This window comes from Nerophis ophidion, linkage group LG02 (assembly GCF_033978795.1).
Source record: "Nerophis ophidion isolate RoL-2023_Sa linkage group LG02, RoL_Noph_v1.0, whole genome shotgun sequence".
Classification (NCBI taxonomy): Eukaryota; Metazoa; Chordata; class Actinopteri; order Syngnathiformes; family Syngnathidae; genus Nerophis; species Nerophis ophidion.
In genome coordinates, this window is record NC_084612.1 from 10,978,033 (window position 1) to 10,988,224 (window position 10,192).

Genomic DNA, 10,192 nt, shown 5'->3' on the forward strand with positions numbered 1-10,192 from the left:
CTCATTCGCATTTTGTTCGGGATTCTCCATTTTCTTAGCGACCTTTTTAAATCAATGTCTGTTTCTTTGTTTTCCTTCCGTCGATGCACTTAAAATGTCCCGATTTTTTTATTTGTAAGGCAAATAAATAGAGTCCTCTTCATTACAATTATTGCTATGTTTTTATTGAATGGTTGTTTCCGCATGCGCGGTACGAAGGGTCCCCTCTGGCGGCACACACCTACTTCAGGGATCTGGTTTTTAATCACATAATCAAGGTGTGTTAGTCCGACATTGCAAAAACCGAACACGATCAGATTGCCGTGTTTCCATGGACGCTTATTTAGAGCCAAACTATTTGAGAAATCAGACTAATTTAGGGCATGGACACACACTGACTGACACAACTCGTTTTTCTTCTTTTTTGTGCTCAGTTTTTCATGATGCTGCCAATGACAAAATTCAGAGTTTGATGCAACACTTCATCATTTAGTTGGATATTTCGGGAGCAGGTAAGGAAATACTGTTCGGGCTGCAGTGTATTTCTTATCGGTTCGCTGCATATTTGGTTTCTGTGGGTTTTGTCAAGACATGTACCGTGTTTCCTGTCACTTGCACAACTGGGGCAGGTTTTTTTTTTTTTCAGCAGGATATACCGTATTTTCCGGACTAAAAGGCGCGCTTAAAATCCTTTTTTTTCTCAAAACTCGACAGTGCGTCTAATAACCCGGTGCACCTAATGTAAGGAATACATTTGGTTTTTCTTACCGACCTAGAAGCTATTTTATTTGGTACATGGTGTAATGATAAGTGTGACCAGTAGATGGCAGTCAAACATAAAAGATAAGTGTAGGCTGCACTATGACGGGTGTCAAGTAAACAACATCAACATTTTACATGTTTGATTGAAAATATAGAGCATTACATTACATTAATCATCACAATGTTTGAGTACGACTTTGGTAAGCTATGAAGCCGCACCGCTTGATGGATTGTCGGCGCATTAAAAATCTGAGTGTTATTATAGTGTGTGTAAAAGGTAAGACGTATTATCTGGAGTTTTGTTTCGCAATATAATGCACAAGCAACTTTTCTTACCATCTGGTACCTGCTAATGTGTGTATTTGGGTTTTGTGTAGGCACTTCCGCCTTTGTAGTCCGTACCGACGCTATAGTCGATAAGCTTCTTCTTTTTCTCTATCTTCTTGTTATGGGACATTCTTCCTCCACTGTCACCATTTCTAATATAAAGTATTGTAAATTTCTTACTTATATCTGTTAGTAAACTCGCCAAGAAAGCGCTAAAACATACCGGTGTAGTGAGTTTACATTATTCACCCAAGGAAAATTAGTTCTTAGAGAATTCCGGTCGGATGTTTTTTCACAGGAAACATTTCTGGTGTGGTTGTTTCCGGATGAGGAGATGCTGCTCCGTTATTGATCTAAGTAAAGGCTGAACGTCATTAAATCAGTTAGCTCCATCTTTTGACACTTCTTCCACTCCCGTCCTTGCACGCTACACCGCTACAACAAAGATGACGGGGGGAAGACGCTGCTGAAGGTGAGCCACGTAAATAAGCATCCTGAAGAGAGTGTCAGAAAGTGGCTAAAAGATGATTTGTAAAACATAATCTATGCAACATTTTGACCAAAGAACCACCATTACATGTTATGTAGACCACAAGGAAGTGTTTTCAATTTAGAAAAAAAATCATAATATGACTCCTTTGGTGCGCCTTTTGTATGAAAAATGATCAAAAATAGAGCATTCACTAGCAGTGCTCCTTATAATCCGGTGTGCCTTATGGTCCGGAAAATCGGGTACATTCAATTCATGAAGTCACCGACTGTGCACCACCGTTTTTGTGCAATGTATTTAATAATACCTTGACCCACATTGGACTGAGTTTAGCGTGTTTAATGAATTAAAATGTGAGCTTATCATTTAACTACAAGGACAATTAAACCTGCTTGGTTTATTTCCCCACGTGCGGCGTTATAAAAGCAGACCATAGAACGCCCTCTACTCAATGCTAATAATAATCAATCACATGGAGACAATTCCAAAATGGAACACCTGGCCTCCCTCTGTTATTTCGTGCACGCAAGCTCTTTGCATGCAAAACACAAAGCAGACGAGTGCTCGAGAGAGGCAAAGAAAATGTTGGCATTGTTGTTGCCAGAGATGATACATGACACATCCAATGGAAGACTGCTGATGTTTCAGCGTATTAGCGGCATGGGAAAGGAAACTGGATGCGTCAGCAGCGGGAGGTCGAGGAGGATGAGAACGGGCACGTGCGGAATGCAGAGAGGGGGGACATCTGAATTTCTAATGCTGCGTGGGGATGTTTATGAAACATGGCTGGCGGGACGAAAGAAGAAAAAAAAAAGGTAAGAGGATAGGGCATCAAAGTGTGCCCTGACAAAAACAAAGAGAACAACAACGCTGCACCTTGGAACTTCTACACCAACGCCTGCATCTTAATGGATTACAGAGGGAAAATAAAAAAACGATCCATGTTCCAGTGGGCAATCAAGCGTTATTCAAAGGGAAAACATGCTTCTTGCCTCAAAGGGCCAAAATGAAAATATGCCAATGGGCTGCAGGTCAAACACTGATTTTAAGCATCATGAGTGAGGACTTTTACCATATGAAGAGTTCAGGTGCAAAACTTGCCAATTTCGAGCTCTTTCACACCATTCTCTACCAAGAGGTCAAATATACCGTAATCTTCGGAGCATAGGGCGCACCGGATTATAAGGCGCCCTGCAGATGAGCGGGTCTATTCAGGTCTTTTTTCATTCAAATTGTGCACCGGATTATAAGGGGCATTTAAGGGGTCTGTGGAGAGGCGGGCCAGGGCACGCTGCCCTGCCCAAGATGAAGGCAAGGAGGCGGAGGATGCGGCGGAGCGACGCCGCCACAATTTGAATCAGGTGCGTGGCACACACACCTGCACACAATTAACTCAACTCCTAATGCTGTATAAATGGGGAGAAGGAGGAGAGATCAAAGAAGGAGTTGGAGAACCTGCAGGAGCGGATGAAGAGCGATCGGAGAGAGACGGAGAGGAGAGACTGAGCGCAGGACAATGACGCGGCCGACTGAAGGAGAGCGAGGAGCGAGCAGCGGACGGAAAGGCTGAAAAGCAACCCAGCAAGAGACGCGTTTATTGAAAAATAAAAGAGTCAAACCTGCTCAAAAGTATGTCCTTCCTTGGTGGTCTGCTGAACCCGAGCGACGACGGCTTAAGACTGTCACAGGGTCATAATATGATTTCTTTATAAATTCAAAACACTATGTTGTGGTCCACATAGCATGCAATGGTGGTTCTTTGGTCAAAATGTTGCATAGATTATGTTTTACAGATCATCTTCAAGCTGATGCAGTGATGCCATTCTTACATTCACAATTTTAGATTTTAGGGTAATCAAGATACTCGCAGCTCAGTCACCTGAATTTTACTGTAAAACAACAGCGCTACCATTTTCAATTTACAGTATTTCCACTGACAAGTTTTGTGGTAACATTGCGGTCGCTGAGCTGCCAGGATTTTACTGCAAAAAAAAAATAATAACAATGGTACTACCATGAATTCTTACTTATATCTCTGTTAGTAAAGTCGCTAAGAAAGCGCTAAAAACATACCGGTGTAGTGAGTTTACATTATTCACCCAAGGAAAATTAGTTTTAAAGAATTCCGGTCAGATGTTTTTTCACAGGAAACATTTCTGGTGTGGTTGTTTCCGGATGAGGAGATGCTGCTCCGTTATTGATCTAAGTAAAGGCTGAACGTCATTAAAACAGTTAGCTCCATCTTTTGACACTTCTTCCACTCCCGTCCTTGCACGCTACACCGCTACAACTTAGATGACGGGGAGAAGAGGCTGCCGAAGGTGAGCCACGTAAATAAGCATCCTGAAGAGACTGTCAGAAAGTGGCTAAAAGATGATTTGTAAAACATAATCTATGCAACATTTTGACCAAAGAACCACCATTACATGTTATGTAGACCACAAGGAAGTGTTTTCAATTTAGAAAAAAAATCATAATATGACACCTTTGATGCGCCCTATAATTCGGTGCACCTTTTGTATGAAAAAGGATCAAAAATAGAGCATTCACTAGCAGTGCTCCTTATAATCCGGTGTGCCTTATGGTCCGGAAAATCGGGTACATTCATTTCATGAAGTCACCGACTGTGCACCACCATTTTTGTGGACCCCGTCCCCCCAGGATCGAAGATAATGGCTGCGCTCGGGATCTTTCTTTGTGGAGTTTGCATGTTCTCCCCATGACTGTGTGGGTTCCCTCCTGGTACTCCGGCTTCCTCCCGCCTCCAAAAACATGCACCTGGGGATAGGTTGATTGGCAACACTAAATTGGTCCTAGTATGCGAATGTTATCTTTCTATCTGTGTTGGCCCTGCGATGAGATGGCGACTTGTCCAGGTTGTACTCCGCCTTCCGCCCGATTGTAGCTGAGATAGGCTCGAGCGACCCCACGACCCCAAAGGGAATAAGCGGCAGAAAATGAATGGATGGATCTTCAAACTGCTTTCGGACAGTCTCTGTGCCGTTTTGTGGGCGGTCTTATTCACGTGGCTCAGCTCTGACAGCGTCTTCTCCCCATCATCTTTGTTGTAGCGGTGTAGCGTGCAAGGACGGGAGTGGAAGACGTGTTAAATGATGGAGCTAACTGTTTTAATGACATTCAGACTTTACTTAAATCAATAACGGAGCAGCGTCTCTTCATCCGTGGCTCAATAATGCAACATCAACACCGTGAAAAGACGTCCGACAGGAACCCTCTTAATAACTAAAGTCCCGTGGGTGAATTATGTAAACCCACTACAGATTTTAGAGCTTTGATAGCTAGTTTACTGATAGATATAAGTAAGAACTTTACGCGACTTTATATTAGAAATGGCAACAGCGAAGGATGAATGCCACATAACATGAAGGTAGAGAAAAAGAATAAGCTTATGACTACGGTGTCGGCACAGACTACAATTGCGGACGTACGCACATTTTAGGACTTATGCAGATCCCAAATACAGATCAGAAAAGTTGGTTTTGCATAATATTGCGAAACTAAATGCCAAGTAATATGTCTGCTAATAGGTGCCGTTTTGCAGTCCTTATACACACACACCGTAATAATACTCGTTTGTTTATTTCGCCTACAATCCATCAAGTAGTGTGGCTTCATAGCTTACCGAAGTCATATTAAAAAACATTTTGACGGATTTTTGAGCGCCGTGTGTAATGTTCTATATTCTCAATGAAACATTTAACGTTTTTGGGTTGTTTCCTGCCATCACATTGCAGTCTACACGTATCTCTTATGTATGACTGCCATCTACTGGTCACACTAATCATTACACCATGTACCAAATAAAATTGCTTCGATTTCGGTAAGCACAACCACAATTATGCCGTACATTAGGCACACCGGGTTATGACGCGCACTATCGCTTTTTGAAAAAATGAAAGGATTTGAAGTGCGCCTTAAAGTCCGAAAAATACGGTAACTGTGACGTCTGAGTGAATTTAATGAGAAATTTGTGAAACTGAAACAATACAAAAATAATACCATTACAAGTTAATAATACGAACACAAACACTTGTTAACGTGTTTGTATTTTAGCTAATGCTAAATTAAGTAAATAATGATAGCACGTACAAATATGCATAACAACAAATATCTACAAACATCACACATGGGACGGTTTAGTAAGTAAAAACAGTTTTGGTTATATTGTAAAACTTACAAACGTTGCTTAGAATGATGAAGAATGCATATGAATAGTAACCCTATGGGCGGCTAGAAGACACAACTGCACTTCTACTTCTAGTTGAAAGAGAGCCTCACAGAAGAGCACGGCAGCACCTGCAGTGAGCGAACTCGTCCAAAAGATGGCACCATAGCACAAACCATCACCCACCTTTCCAGTGTCTATGCTTAGGTTTTTTTTCGAATACTATTTGCATTAAGGCCGTCAGCGAAGAAAAATCCAAAAGTTAGGGAGATTGTCTTATGAGCCGCAAAGTTCAAAGCATATGAATAAAGTAGCGGCTAATAGTCTGGAATTGACAGTAGTTAGGAATGGGTATACACGTCAACTGTAATGTATCAATTCCTGTTATGTCGGAATCCGTTTCAGTAGTCGGCTGTACCAATGTTCAGTATTTTGTGGGTGTTAAAGTGCTAATATGTGTTATTTTTTTCTAACCAAAAGGATATTGTTTTTTCCATGTAGATACTGTAAATATAACAGTCTTGTTGTCTTTTGTTGTGTCCTATAAAGTGTATGCACTGTAAGTATTGTATTGTATTATAGATTCTTAGTTGATAGTTTTGATTACCGATCTTAGAGGTGTTGGAATCGCAATGGTTATTATTCATCAGGAGCATGCACAGTATATGGCATATCCAATGTTAATTAGCATCAAGCCATCTTGAAAAGTCGAGACCCTTTTTTTAATCAGGCCTGTTTGCATGGATATTTTCAAAATGACCAATAGAGGCAGTCTGCTATGAACACGCGTGTGCTTGAGCCACTACAGCCTGGACGAGATGTCACGTGCAAACAAGGCTTCAACATTGGGTAGGCCTACCAATCCTGAAGGGGGATTCAGGTCGGTACTAGGAAAAAGTAGTGAATTTGGTACCCATCTCTATTTGTAGTACTGTTAACTTTATTCATGTTATCTAAACAGGATGAAACAACAACAGTGACATACAGTAGTTGTCTAGTTATACAGCTGTAAAACTTTCCCGTGCAGTGACTTCTTGTCAAAATAAAACCTGGATTCTGCACCGGCGCAAAAAATTCACGCATGTTTTATTTATTTTTTTAATTATAAGCCACTTTAGGATTTGCGCATGTGCAAAAGTGTGATTTTTGTTGTAGTCCAGGGGTATTAAATAGACATTCTACTGATCAAAACCAGAATTAATGTCTGGGGCACACAGAAACAAATAAACTATTATTAGTCACCTTGAGACCCTCCCCCTAAAACCTAATGGTCAGCTTAGAAATCTGGAGGTAATATTGGACTCAGACTTGAACTTCAACAGCCACATGCATTCAATCACATCAGCAGCTTTTTACCACCAGAAAACATTGGCAAAATCAAAGGAATAATGTCTAAATCAGACTTACAAAGATTAATTTATACATATGTTTCTAGCAGGTTGGACTATTGTCATGGCCTTCTCCCTGGGCTCTCTAAACAAGTAAAGCAGCTGCAGTACATACAGAATGCTGCTGCTCGAGTCCTGACGAGAACCAGGCAATATAACAATTTTAGTCCAGTGCTGAGGTCACTGGCTTCCTGTTACTTTAAAACAGCTCTCCTTGTGTATAAGTCTTTTCATTGTTAGTTAGCTAATTATATTTATATAGCGCTTTTCTCTAGTGACTCAAAGCACTTTACATAGTGAAACCCATTATCTAAGTTACATTTATATCAGTGTGGGTGGCACTGGGAGCAGGTGGGTGAAGTATCTTGCCCAAGGACACAACAGCAGTGACTAGGATGGGACGGAAACGGATATCGAACCTGGAACCCTTAAGTCGCTACTACAGTCGCTCAACCAACAGAGCCACGCCGCCCCAATTGTACAATATCTCTGACATGTTAGAGACATATGAACCATCTCAGGATCTGAAAACCTCAGGGAGTGATCTCCTGCTGGTGCCCACAGTCAGGAACAATCACGTTGAGGCTGGGTTTCAGTTGTATGTTTCTAAAATCTGGATTAGTTTTCTAGAAGATGTGACACAGGCCTCAAGATTGGCAATGTTCAAATCCAGGCTGAAAACACTCTTATTTAATGTCATATATAGCAACTGAAATTATTTTTTCTCCACTATTTGATTTAATTATGACTTATTTTTTTATGTTTTACTTCTTGTAAATTTTAGTACTGTGTTCTATGAATACACTTTTCATATCAGGCCCCAGACCCGGTTTAGGATGCCTTGTACACAAGTGCTTTACATGAAGATGCAAACTTGATACATCAGATGTTTTTTTTTTTTTAAACTACCACTGATAGTCACAGACACACAAGGTGTGGTGAAATCACTCTCTGCATGTGACCCAGTCCCTTTGTTCCACCCCTTGGGAGGTGAGGGGAGCAGTGAGCAGCAGCAGTGGCCGCGCTCGGGAATCATTTTTGGTGATTTAACCCCCAATTCCGACCCTTGATGCTGAGTGCCAAACAAAGAGGTAATGGATCCCATTTTTATAGTCTTTGGTATGACTCTGCCGGGGTTTGAACTCATCAACTACCGATCTCAGCGCGGAGTTAGGAAATGTTATTCAAGTACAGCAGGGGTCACCAACCTTTTTGAAACCAAAAGCTACTTTTTGGGTACTGATTAATGCGAAGGGCTACCAGTTTGATACACACTTAAATAAATTGCCATAAATAGCCAATTTGCTCAATTTACCTTTTAAATATATATATATATATATATATATATATATATATATATATATATATATATATATATATAAAATGGGTATTCCGTCATACATTTTTTTTCTTTTACGGAAGGATTTTTGTAGAGAATAAAAAATGAAAAAAACACTTAATTGAACGGTTTAAAAGAGGAGAAAACAGGAAAAAAATAAAAATTAAATTTTGAAACATAGTTTATATTCAATTTCGACTCTTTAAAATTCAAAATTCAAATGAAAAAAATAAAAGAAAAACTAGCTAATTCGAATCTTTTTGAAAAAATTACAAAAATTATTCATGGAACATCATTAGTATTTTTTCCTGATTAAGATTAATTTTAGAATTTTGATGACATGTTTTAAATAGGTTAAAATCCAATCTGCATTTTGTTAGAATATATAACAAATTGGACCAAGCTGTATTTCTAACAAAGACAAATCATTAATTCTTCTAGATTTTCCAGAACAAAAATCTTAAAAGAAATTCAAATGACTTTGAAATAAGATTTAAGTTTGATTCTAAAGATTTTCTAAATTTGCCAGAATTTTTTTTTTTTTTAATTTTAATCATAATAGGTTTGAAGAAATATTTCACAAATATTATTTGTTGAAAAAACAGAAGCTAAAATGAAGAATCAAATTAAAATGTATTTATTATTCTTTACAATAAAACAAATAAATTTACTTGAACATTGACTTAAATTGTCAGGAAAGAAGAGGAACGCATTTAAAAGGTAAAAAGGTATATGTGATTAAAAATCCTAAAATCATTTTTAAAGTTGTATTTTTTCTCTAAAATTGTTTTTCTGAAAGTTATAAGAAGCAAAGTAAAAAAAAAAAAAAATGAATATATTTAAACAAGTGAAGACCAAGTCCTTAAAATATTTTCTTGGATTTTCACATTCTATTTGAGTTTTGTCTCTCTTAGAATTAAAAATGCCGAGTAAAGCGAGACCAGCTTGCTAGTAAATAAATACAATTTAAAAAATAGAGGCAGCTCACTGGTATGTGCTGCTATTTGAGCTATTTTTATAACAGGCCAGCGGGCGACTCATCTGGTCCTTACGGGCTACCTGGTGCCCGCGGGCACTGCGTTGGTGACCTCTGAAGTACAGTGTGTGAAGATATATATTTATTTTTTATATTATAATGCATTAATATCATGCATGCTATACTATATATCCAGGTTTAAACAACTTAGGTCACATGTTTGTTGTTACAGTATTGGCTTGTAGAGTATAATGTAATCTTGTTTATTGATTTGTTTTAATCAGTTCATGAATGTTGTACATATAAACTTATTATTCATTCGGGCACAATTATGTGAATGTTATGACAATTTATGATGTATTTGAAATTGATACTGCAATGTTCCGGATCTCAGTTTTCTTTCATTTTGCTTCTTTCCTTTAGAGCCCTTGTGGAGTCATGTTGCAAAAATGGCAACGAGGCATGTCCAAAAAGGTTTAAAAAAAAAAACAAAACTGGAAGAAAGGAGACGTCTGCAGCTGAAGGCCGAAGGGTTCTCGTGACTTGAGCATGAGGCTGTGATGTTAGCGTATGGTTTCCAAGCAACCCTCACATGTCCGCCCTCTTCTTAAAGGCAACAAGAGATCAGTGTCTGCATTACAAGCCTATTAAAAGCTACTTTTAATTAGGTCCTCTTGTGGGATCGCTTCCTTCTCAAGGCATGTGGCACAATCCCGTTTCTTCTTCGTCCAATTAAAGGCCATGT

The 10,192-nt window shown here is 39.1% G+C and overlaps 1 long non-coding RNA gene across 2 annotated transcripts; it reads left to right on the top strand.

The window, feature by feature from the left end:
- Window positions 1-204: 204 nt before the first annotated feature.
- Window positions 205-10,192, top strand: LOC133536583 (uncharacterized). Of its 2 annotated transcripts, none has more exons than XR_009802495.1 (3): window positions 205-491; window positions 8,051-8,223; window positions 9,871-10,192. It is a non-coding gene; the product is annotated as an uncharacterized LOC133536583 (long non-coding RNA). The 2 variants fall into 2 exon arrangements; XR_009802492.1 differs by lacking the exon at window positions 8,051-8,223 and adding an exon at window positions 1,367-1,540 and having other exon boundaries at window positions 213-491.